The sequence below is a fragment of the Silurus aristotelis genome (assembly GCF_946808225.1).
Source record: "Silurus aristotelis genome assembly, chromosome: 5".
NCBI lineage: Eukaryota > Metazoa > Chordata > Actinopteri > Siluriformes > Siluridae > Silurus > Silurus aristotelis.
In genome coordinates, this window is record NC_139578.1 from 34,848,587 (window position 1) to 34,863,525 (window position 14,939).

The 14,939-nt window shown below is 27.4% G+C and overlaps 1 protein-coding gene across 5 annotated transcripts in view; it reads right to left on the reverse strand.

Annotated features, from left to right (window-relative positions):
- Positions 1 to 13,698: 13,698 nt before the first annotated feature.
- gjc2 (gap junction protein gamma 2) overlaps positions 13,699 to 14,939 on the reverse strand; it is a 27,871-nt gene continuing 26,630 nt past the window's right edge. For all 5 annotated transcript variants that reach the window (XM_083540998.1, XM_083541002.1, XM_083540999.1 and 2 more), the window contains exon 2: positions 13,699 to 14,939. This exon is cut by the window's right edge and continues 2,217 nt beyond it. The gene's annotated coding sequence lies outside the window, so the exon portion shown is untranslated.

Sequence of the window (14,939 nt, forward strand, 5' to 3'; positions counted from 1 at the left end):
TCATCACCTCTGTTCCCTTCACCTACATGCCCATTAAAGTCTGCCCCAATCACCAATCGTTCTTTCCTTCACCATCTACCACTTCATCTAACTCACTCCAGAATCATTCCTTCTCCTCCATCTCACAGCCGACTTGTGGAGCATAGGCACTGATGACATTTATCATCATCCCTTCAACTTCCACCTTCACGATCATCACCCTATCAGAAACTCTCTTCATCTCCACTACACTCTTACTGTACTCTTCCTTCAGAATCACCCTACACCATTTCTCTTTCCATCCACACCATTATAGAACAGTTTAAACACCTCTAATGTTCCTGCTCTTACTCCCTTTCCACTTGGTCTCCTGAACACACAACATATCTACCTTTCTCCTCTCCATCATATCAGCTATCTCTCTCCCTTTACCCGTCATAGTACCAACATTTAAAGTACCAACCCGAACCTCTACTCTCCTCCACTTCTCCTTTTCCTGCCGTCTCTGTAGACGCCTTCCTCCTCTCCTCCTCCTCCTTCGGCCAACAGTAGCCCAATTTCCACCGGTACCCTGTCGGCTAACGATACCTGTGGCGGTCGTTGTTAACCCGGGCCTCGACCGATCCGGTATGAAATTCTCATTTGTGATCCGCATATTTGATTTGATGTTTTACGCTGGATGCCCTTCCTAACACAACCCTACCCATTTACCCGGGCTTGGGACCGGCACTAAGAGTGCACTGGCTTGTGCATCCATAATGGCTGGGTTACCCATACTACATCCCATAATATACTATATTATACTATACTACACTACACCATAATAAAATTAAATATACTATACTATACTATACTATACTATACCATCCCATTATAAAATATACTACACTATACTATACTATACTATACTATACTATACTATACTATACTATACTATACTATACTATACCATCCCATTATAAAATATACTACACTATACTATACTATACTATACTATACTATACTATACTATACTATACCATCCCATTATAAAATATACTACACTATACTACACTATACTATACTATACTATACTATACTATACTATACTATACTATACTATACCATCCCATTATAAAATATACTACACTATACTATACTATACTATACTATACTATACTATACTATACTATACTATACCATCCCATTATAAAATATACTACACTATACTATACTATACTATACTATACTATACTATACTATACTATACTATACCATCCCATTATAAAATATACTACACTATACTATACTATACTATACTATACTATACTATACTATACTATACTATACCATCCCATTATAAAATATACTACACTATACTATACTATACTATACTATACTATACTATACTATACTATACTATACTATACCATCCCATTATAAAATATACTACACTATACTATACTATACTATACTATACTATACTATACTATACTATACTATACTATACCATCCCATTATAAAATATACTATACTATACTATACTATACTATACTATACTATACTATACTATACCATCCCATTATAAAATATACTACACTATACTATACTATACTATACTATACTATACTATACTATACTATACTATACCATCCCATTATAAAATATACTACACTATACTATACTATACTATACTATACTATACTATACTATACTATACTATACCATCCCATTATAAAATATACTATACTATACTATACTATACTATACTATACTATACTATACTATACTATACTATACTATACCATCCCATTATAAAATATACTACACTATACTATACTATACTATACTATACTATACTATACTATACTATACTATACCATCCCATTATAAAATATACTACACTATACTATACTATACTATACTATACTATACTATACTATACTATACTATACTATACCATCCCATTATAAAATATACTACACTATACTATACTATACTATACTATACTATACTATACTATACTATACTATACCATCCCATTATAAAATATACTACACTATACTATACTATACTATACTATACTATACTATACTATACTATACTATACCATCCCATTATAAAATATACTACACTATACTATACTATACTATACTATACTATACTATACCATCCCATTATAAAATATACTACACTATACTATACTATACTATACTATACTATACTATACTATACTATACTATACTATACCATCCCATTATAAAATATACGTTTAAAGTGTAGTGGTGCGACAGATCTCACCTTTCGCACCACGACACTTTAAACTCTGGATTTGCACAGCAAAGTGCACTTTATATTTATTTATTTTATACCACACCATTCTGCACACGGACACTTTATGGACACTCTATACCGCACATGGACCCTTACACCACACCATACCGCACACGGACACTTTATGGACACTTTACACCACACCATACTGCACACAGACACTTTATGGATAAACCACCACAAAAATTGTCTATTGTTTACACTTTGGTACACATTGTTTACTGTTTCACTGTCTACTGCCATAAGGATTTTCTTTGTATATACATTTTTCTCTTTGTTTACATACATATCTTTATATATCCTTTATACCTTATATTTTATTTTATATAGTTTTTATACTTTATTTATCTGCTTTTTTTTCTTTCTCCCCACCCTATTCCCCTCATGCCGGACCGTCGTATAAAGCATTTCACTGCATGTCGTACCCTGTATGTATGTGTATGTGATGAATAAAATTTGATTTGATTTGATTTTATATACTATACTATACTATACTATACTATACTACACTATACTATACTATACTATACTATACTATACCATCCAATAATAAATATAATATACTATACTATATTAAACTACACCATCCCATAATGAAATAGAATATACTATAGTATACTATACTACTATCCCATAATAAAATATACTATACTATACTATACTATACTATACCATCCCATAATATAAAATACTATACTATACTACACTATACTATACTATAATAAAATATACTACACTACACTACACTACATTATACTATACTATACTATACTATACTATACTATACTATACTATACTATACTATACTATAATAAAATATACTACACTATGCAATACTATACCACCCCATAATAAAATATACTATACTATACTATACTATACTATACTATACTATACTATACTATACTATACTATACCATCCCAAAATATACTACACTATACTATACTATACTATACTGTACCATCCCATAATTTAAAATACTATACTACACTACAAAATCCCATAATAAAATATACTACACTACACTACATTTTACTATATATACTATACTATACTATACTATACTATACTATACTATACTATACTATACTATACTATAATAAAATATACTACACTATACAATACTATACCACCCCATAATATACTATACTATACTATACTATACTATCCCAAAATATACTATACTATACTATACTATACTATACTATACTATATCATCCCAAAATATACTATACTATACTATACTATACTATACTATACTATACTATACTATACTATACTATACTATACTAAACTATCCTATAATAAAATATATTATACTATACTACACTACACCATCCCATAATTAAATATTCTATACTATAATACACTATACTATACTATACTATACTATACTATACTATACTATACCAAAATATACTATACTATACTATACTATACTATACTATACTATACTATACTATACTATACTATACTATACTATACCATCCAATAATAAATATAATATACTATAGTATATAAAACTACACTATCCCATAATAAAATAGACTATACTATACTATACTATACTATACTATACTATACTATACTATACTATACCATCCCATAATATAAAATACTATACTATACTATACTATACTATACTATACTATACTATACTACACTATACTATACTATAATAAAATATACTACACTACACTACATTATACTATACTATACTATACTATACTATACTATACTATACTATACTATACTATACTATACCATCCAATAATAAATATAATATACTATACTATATTAAACTACACCATCCCATAATAAAATAAAATAGAATATACTATACTATACTATACTATACTATACTATACTATACTATACTATACTATACTATACCATCCCATAATATAAAATACTATACTATACTATACTATACTATAATAAAATATACTACACTACACTACACTATACTATACTATACTATACTATACTATACTATACTATACTATACTATACTATACTATACTATAATAAAATATACCACACTATACAATACTATACCACCCCATAATAAAATATACTATACTATACTATACTATACTATACTATACTATACTATACTATACTATACTATACTATACTATACTATCCCAAAATATACTATACTATACTATACCATCCCATAATATAAAATACTTTACTATACTACACTACAAAATCCAATAATAAAATATACTACACTACACTACATTATACTATACTATACTATACTATACTATACTATACTATACTATACTATACTATACTATACTAGACTATAATAAAATATACTACACTATACAATACTATACCACCCCATAATAAAATATACTATACTATACTATACTATACTATACTATACTATACTATACTATACTGTACTTTACTATACTATACCATCCCAAAATATACTATACTATACTGTCCCATCCCATAATATAAAATACTATACTATACTACACTACAAAATCCCATAATAAAATATACTACACTACACTACATTTTACTATACTTTCCCAAAATATACTATACTATACTATACTATACTATACTATACTATACTATACTATACTATACTATACTATAATAAAATATACTACACTACACTACATTATACTATACTATACTATACTATACTATACTATACTATACTATACTATACTATACTATACTATACCATCCAATAATAAATATAATATACTATACTATATTAAACTACACCATCCCATAATAAAATATACTATACTATACTATACTATACTATACTATACTATACTATACTATACTATACTATACCATCCCATAATATAAAATACTATACTATACTATACTATAATAAAATATACTACACTACACTACACTATACTATACTATACTATACTATACTATACTATACTATACTATAATAAAATATACCACACTATACAATACTATACCACCCCATAATAAAATATACTATACTATACTATACTATACTATACTATACTATACTATACTATACTATACTATCCCAAAATATACTATACTATACTATACCATCCTATAATATAAAATACTTTACTATACTACACTACAAAATCCAATAATAAAATATACTACACTACACTACATTATACTATACTATACTATACTATACTATACTATACTATACTATACTATACTATACTAGACTAGACTAGACTATAATAAAATATACTACACTATACAATACTATACCACCCCATAATAAAATATACTATACTATACTATACTATACTATACTATACTATACTATACTATACTATACTGTACTTTACTATACTATACCATCCCAAAATATACTATACTATACTGTCCCATCCCATAATATAAAATACTATACTATACTACACTACAAAATCCCATAATAAAATATACTACACTACACTACATTTTACTATACTTTCCCAAAATATACTATACTATACTATACTATACTATACTATACTATACTATACTATACTATACTATACTATAATAAAATATGCTACACTATACAATACTATACCACCCCATAATATACTATACTATACTATACTATACTATACCATCCCAAAATATACTATACTATACTATACTATACTATACTATACTATACTATACTATACTATACTATCCCAAAATATACTATACTATACTATACTATACTATACTATACTATACTATACTATACTATACTATACAATAGTATACCATCCCAAAATATACTATACTATACTATACTATACTATACTATACTATACTATACTATACTATACTATACTATACTATACTTTCCCATAATAAAATATTTTATACTATACTACACTACACCATCCCATAATAAAATATTCTATACTATAATACACTATACTATACTATACTATACTATACTATACTATACTATACAATCCCATAATAAAATATATTATACTATACTACACTACACCATCCCATAATAAAATATTATATACTATAATACACTATACTATACTATACTATACTATACTATACTATACTATACCAAAATACACTATACTATACTATACTATACTATACTATGCTATGCTATGCTATACTATACTATACTAAAATATACTATACTATACTATACTATACTATACTATACTATACTATACTATACTATACTAAACTATACTATACCATCCCAAAATATACTATACTATACTACACTACACCATCCTATAATAAAATATTTTATACTATACTATACTATACTATACTATACTATACTATACTATACTATACTATACCAACCCAAAATACACTATACTATACTATACTATACTATACTATACTATACTATACTATACTATACTCTACTATACCATCCCAAAATATACTATACTATGCTATGCTATACTATACCATCCTAAAATATACTATACTATACTATGCTATGCTATGCTATGCTATACTATACCATCCTAAAATATACTATACTATACCATACTATGCTATACTATACTATACTATACTATACTATACTATACTATAAAAACTTTCTTTTCGGCTTCTCCCGTTAGGGGTCGCCACAGCGGATCCTCCGCACGTTTGATTTGGCACATGTTTTACGCTGGATGCCCTTCCTAACGCAACCCTCCCCAATTTATCCGGGCTTGGGACCGGCACTAAGAGTGGCTGGGGATGGTTCCCTGACCGGGAATCGAACCCAGGTCGCAGCGGTGGAAGCGCTGCATCTTAACCACTAGACCACCAGGGGACCTATACTATGCTATACTATACCATCCTAAAATATACTATACTATACCATACTATACTATGCTATACTATGCTATGCTATACTATACCATCCTAAAATATACTATACTATACTATACTATACTATACCATCCCAAAATACACTATACTATACTATACTATACTATACTATACTATACTATACTATACTATACTATACTATACCATCCCAAAATATACTATACTATACCATACTATACTATGCTATGCTATACTATACCATCCTAAAATATACTATACTATACTATACTATACTATACTATACTATACTATACTATACTATGCTATGCTATGCTATACTATACCATCCTAAAATATACTATACTATACCATACTATACTATGCTATACTATGCTATGCTATACTATACCATCCTAAAATATACTATACTATACTATACTATACTATACTATACTATACTATACTATACTATACTATACTATACTATTCCATCCCAAAATACACTATACTATACTATACTATACTATACTATACTATACTATACTATACTATACTATACTATACTATACCATCCCAAAATATACTATACTATACCATACTATACTATGCTATGCTATACTATACCATCCTAAAATATACTATACTATACTATACTATACTATACTATACTATACTATGCTATGCTATGCTATGCTATACTATACCATCCTAAAATATACTATACTATACCATACTATACTATGCTATACTATGCTATGCTATACTATACCATCCTAAAATATACTATACTATACTATACTATACTATACTATACTATACTATACTATACTATACTATACTATTCCATCCCAAAATACACTATACTATACTATACTATACTATACTATACTATAATATACTATACTATGCTATGCTATGCTATGCTATGCTATACTATACCATCCTAAAATATACTATACTATACTATCCCAAAATACACTATACTATACTATACTATACTATACTATACTATGCTATGCTATGCTATGCTATGCTATACTATACCATCCTAAAATATACTATACTATACCATACTATACTATGCTATACTATGCTATGCTATACTATACTATACTATAATATACTATACTATACTATACTATACTATGCTATACTATACCATCCTAAAATATACTATACTATACCATACTATACTATGCTATACTATGCTATGCTATACTATACCATCCTAAAATATACTATACTATACTATACTATACTATACTATACTATTCCATCCCAAAATACACTATACTATACTATACTATACTATACTATACTATACTATACTATACTATACTATACTATACTATGCTATGCTATGCTATACTATACCATCCTAAAATATACTATACTATACTATACTATACTATACTATACTATACTATACTATACTATACTATACTATCCCAAAATACACTATACTATACTATACTATACTATACTATGCTATGCTATGCTATGCTATGCTATACTATACCATCCTAAAATGTACTATACTATACTATACTATACTATACTATACCATCCTAAAATATACTATACTATACTATACTATACTATACTATACTATACTATACTATACTATACTATACTATACAATGCTATGCTATACTATACCATCCTAAAATACACTATACTATACTATACTATACTATGCTATGCTATGCTATGCTATGCTATGCTATGCTATACTATACCATCCTAAAATGTACTATACTATACTATACTATACTATACTATACTATACTATACTATACTATACTATACTATACTATACCATCCTAAAATATACTATACTATACTATACTATACTATACCATCCCAAAATACACTATACTATACTATACTATACTATACTATACTATACTATACTATACTATACTATACTATACTATACCATCCCAAAATATACTATACTATACCATACTATACTATGCTATGCTATACTATACCATCCTAAAATATACTATACTATACTATACTATACTATACTATACTATACTATGCTATGCTATGCTATGCTATGCTATACTATACCATCCTAAAATATACTATACTATACCATACTATACTATGCTATACTATGCTATGCTATACTATACCATCCTAAAATATACTATACTATACTATACTATACTATACTATACTATACTATACTATACTATACTATACTATACTATTCCATCCCAAAATACACTATACTATACTATACTATACTATACTATACTATACTATACTATACTATACCATCCCAAAATATACTATACTATACCATACTATACTATGCTATGCTATACTATACCATCCTAAAATATACTATACTATACTATACTATACTATACTATACTATACTATACTATACTATACTATGCTATGCTATGCTATGCTATACTATACCATCCTAAAATATACTATACTATACCATACTATACTATGCTATACTATGCTATGCTATACTATACCATCCTAAAATATACTATACTATACTATACTATACTATACTATACTATACTATACTATACTATACTATACTATACTATACTATTCCATCCCAAAATACACTATACTATACTATACTATAATATAATATACTATACTATGCTATGCTATGCTATGCTATGCTATACTATACCATCCTAAAATATACTATACTATACTATCCCAAAATACACTATACTATACTATACTATACTATACTATGCTATGCTATGCTATGCTATGCTATACTATACCATCCTAAAATATACTATACTATACCATACTATACTATGCTATACTATGCTATACTATACTATACTATACTATAATATACTATACTATACTATGCTATACTATACCATCCTAAAATATACTATACTATACCATACTATACTATGCTATACTATGCTATGCTATACTATACCATCCTAAAATATACTATACTATACTATACTATACTATACTATACTATACTATACTATACTATTCCATCCCAAAATACACTATACTATACTATACTATACTATACTATACTATACTATACTATACTATACTATACTATACTATGCTATGCTATACTATACCATCCTAAAATATACTATACTATACTATACTATACTATACTATACTATACTATACTATACTATACTATCCCAAAATACACTATACTATACTATACTATACTATGCTATGCTATGCTATGCTATGCTATGCTATACTATACCATCCTAAAATGTACTATACTATACTATACTATACTATACTATACCATCCTAAAATATACTATACTATACTATACTATACTATACTATACTATACTATACTATACAATGCTATGCTATACTATACCATCCTAAAATACACTATACTATACTATACTATACTATGCTATGCTATGCTATGCTATGCTATGCTATACTATACCATCCTAAAATGTACTATACTATACTATACTATACTATACTATACTATACTATACTATACTATACTATACCATCCTAAAATATACTATACTATACTATACTATACTATACTATACTATACTATACTATACTATACTATACTATACCATCCCAAAATATACTATACTATACTATACTATTCCATAATAAAATATATTATACTATACTACACTACACCATCCTATAATAAAATATTCTATGCTATAATACACTATACTATACTATACTATACTATACTATACTATACTATACTATACTATACTATACTATACTATACCATCCCAAAATATACTATACTATACTATACTATTCCATAATAATATATATTATACTATACTACACTACACCATCCTATAATAAAATATTCTATGCTATAATACACTATACTATACTATACTATACTATACTATACTATACTATACTATACTATACTATACTATACTATACCATCCCAAAATATACTATACTATACTATACTATACTATACTATACTATACTATACTATTCCATAATAAAATATATTATACTATACTACACTACACCATCCTATAATAAAATATTATATGCTATAATACACTATACTATACTATACTATACTATACTATACTATACTATACTATGCTATGCTATGCTATACTATACCATCCTAAAATATACTATACTATACTATACTATTCTATGCTATGCTATGCTTTGCTATGCTATACAATCCTAAAATATACTATACTATACCATACTATGCTATGCTATACTATACTATACTATACTATAAAAACTTTCTTTTCGGCTTCTCCCGTTAGGGGTCGCCACAGCGGATCCTCCGCACGTTTGATTTGGCACATGTTTTACGCTGGATGCCCTTCCTAACGCAACCCTCCCCAATTTATCCGGGCTTGGGACCGGCACTAAGAGTGGCTGGGGATGGTTCCCTGACCGGGAATCGAACCCGGGTCGCAGTGGTGGGATCGCTGCATCTTAACCACTAGACCACCAGGGGACCTATACTATGCTATACTATACCATCCTAAAATATACTATACTATACCATACTATACTATGCTATACTATGCTATGCTATACTATACCATCCTAAAATATACTATACTATACTATACTATACTATACTATACTATACTATACTATACTATACTATACTATGCTATGCTATGCTATACCATCCTAAAATATACTATACTATACCATACTATACTATGCTATACTATGCTATGCTATACTATACCATCCTAAAATATACTATACTATACTATACCATCCTAAAATATACTATACTATACCATACTATACTATGCTATACTATGCTATGCTATACTATACCATCCTAAAATATACTATACTATACTATACTATACTATACTATACTATACTATACTATACTATACTATACTATACTATTCCATCCCAAAATACACTATACTATACTATACTATACTATACTATACTATACTATACTATGCTATGCTATGCTATACTATACCATCCTAAAATATACTATACTATACTATCCCAAAATACACTATACTATACTATACTATACTATACTATACTATGCTATGCTATGCTATGCTATGCTATACTATACCATCCTAAAATATACTATACTATACCATACTATACTATGCTATACTATGCTATGCTATACTATACTATACTATAATATACTATACTATACTATACTATACTATGCTATACTATACATCCTAAAATATACTATACTATACCATACTATACTATGCTATACTATGCTATGCTATACTATACCATCCTAAAATATACTATACTATACTATACTATACTATACTATACTATACTATACTATACTATACTATCCCAAAATACACTATACTATACTATACTATACTATACTATGCTATGCTATGCTATGCTATGCTATGCTATACCATCCTAAAATGTACTATACTATACTATACTATACTATACTATACCATCCTAAAATATACTATACTATACTATACTATACTATACTATACTATACTATACTATACTATACTATACTATACTATACAATGCTATGCTATACTATACCATCCTAAAATACACTATACTATACTATACTATACTATGCTATGCTATGTTATGCTATGCTATACTATACCATCCTAAAATGTACTATACTATACTATACTATACTATACCATCCTAAAATATACTATACTATACTATACTATACTATACTATACTATACTATACTATACTATACTATACCATCCCAAAATATACTATACTATACTATACTATTCCATAATAAAATATATTATACTATACTACACTACACCATCCTATAATAAAATATTCTATGCTATAATACACTATACTATACTATACTATACTATACTATACTATACTATACTATACTATACCATCCCAAAATATACTATACTATACTATACTATTCCATAATAAAATATATTATACTATACTACACTACACCATCCTATAATAAAATATTATATGCTATAATACACTATACTATACTATACTATACTATACTATACTATACTATACTATACTATACTATACTATCCCAAAATATACTATACTATACTATACTATTCCATAATAAAATATATTATACTATACTACACTACACCATCCTATAATAAAATATTATATGCTATAATACACTATACTATACTATACTATACTATTCCACCCCAAATTAAAATATACTATACTATAGTACACTACACCATTCCTTAATAAAATATATTATATTATACTATACTATACCATCCCATAATAAAATATATTATACTATACTTCACTAAACTATACTATATTATACTCTATTAATGTTAAAAATGTTTTACATATAAAATTAAACTGAATGTAACTTTACTAAACTATACTCAACCACAACATATTATACACTATAATATACTGTACTATATTATACTATACAATACTGTATTACTAACCTCAATACTACACCTTTCACTGTTATTCTCCTTCTGCACACAACCATATCAACTACTCAAATAATAATAATTATAATATTAATAATAATAATAATAATAATAATAATAATAAGCAGAAGAAGAAGAAAAAGAAGAAGAAGAATTAAGACAATAAAAAGAATAGCAAAGGCTTACGGAAGTTTTTCCTCCATTGATTATTTATTTAAAATGCTCATCACAGTTACAGTTATAAGGCACATCTCAGGAACAGATTCAGATTCAGATTCGTAATATAAATGCGTTCTGCTTGGTCATATTTTTGCTCACACTGCACAGGTGCCATTTTAATAACTTTGACTTCCACACATCCTGCAAGACTTTCCTAAGATTCTTTTAAATTACAGTGCAATATTTAACACCTAAAGCCAGCAACACATCAGCTAGTACATAGGATTGTAACAGGATAGTATGCTAACTATAGTGACTAGCTTTGCTGTGTTATCCTGTAAACAAATAGTCCTCAAGGTGCTGCTCGACTATTCAGAAGTGCTGATGCCAAATTAGAAAAACCTAAACTTGCTGTGTAGCGTTAACGTATTAATCAGAGCTGACTACATCTGTGTCCATATCAATAAAACATCTACTCAGATTCAGTTCCCTAAACCGTCACCAATCCCTCCAGCTTTATTTACACTGTTAGATATCTTTTCTCTAGTGCAAGTTTTAACACAAAACAGAATAAATACACAATATTTACACACACACACACACACACACACACACACACACACACACACACACACACACACACACACACACACACACACACACGACTGGTTATTTTCTCTTTTTTCTCTTCCAGAGAGTTTGTCTGAGAAGGACTGATCTGTACAATAGTGTAAAGACGTGCAGGTAATCGTTTATACGTCACATCGCGATACATTTTTACACACAATGTCATGTATTGTTTACGTTTAAAGTGGAGATTTATTATTCATTTTCCATGGAATAATCAACACGTTACCATGTAAACTCGAAGGGGTCTGAATATGTGACGTGATGAAGCATTCAACATGCAGGAATGCTGTGAGTACAAAATGTCTACATCATAACCTACAAATGATATGAAAATATATTATTATTATTATGATTATTATTATTATTATTATTCTTTTTATTCACCAGCCTGGACACATCAGTAGATATTTGATTACACAGGCAGTATGTCAGAATTGTAAAAGTTGTATACATTTTTGCACACAAGTGTGAATTCTGCATTGTGATTTGACCAACTGGAGAAGGAAAAGCAGCACCAGGAGTTCAACTCCAACAGCATCAATAAATGTAGATGGAACGAGTAATGAAGATGAAGCATCCGTTTCGCTCTGCAAACATCAATAACAGCTTTTTAACTTTAACCTTAAGGTGATAATCCACGACTGGGTGTGAGAC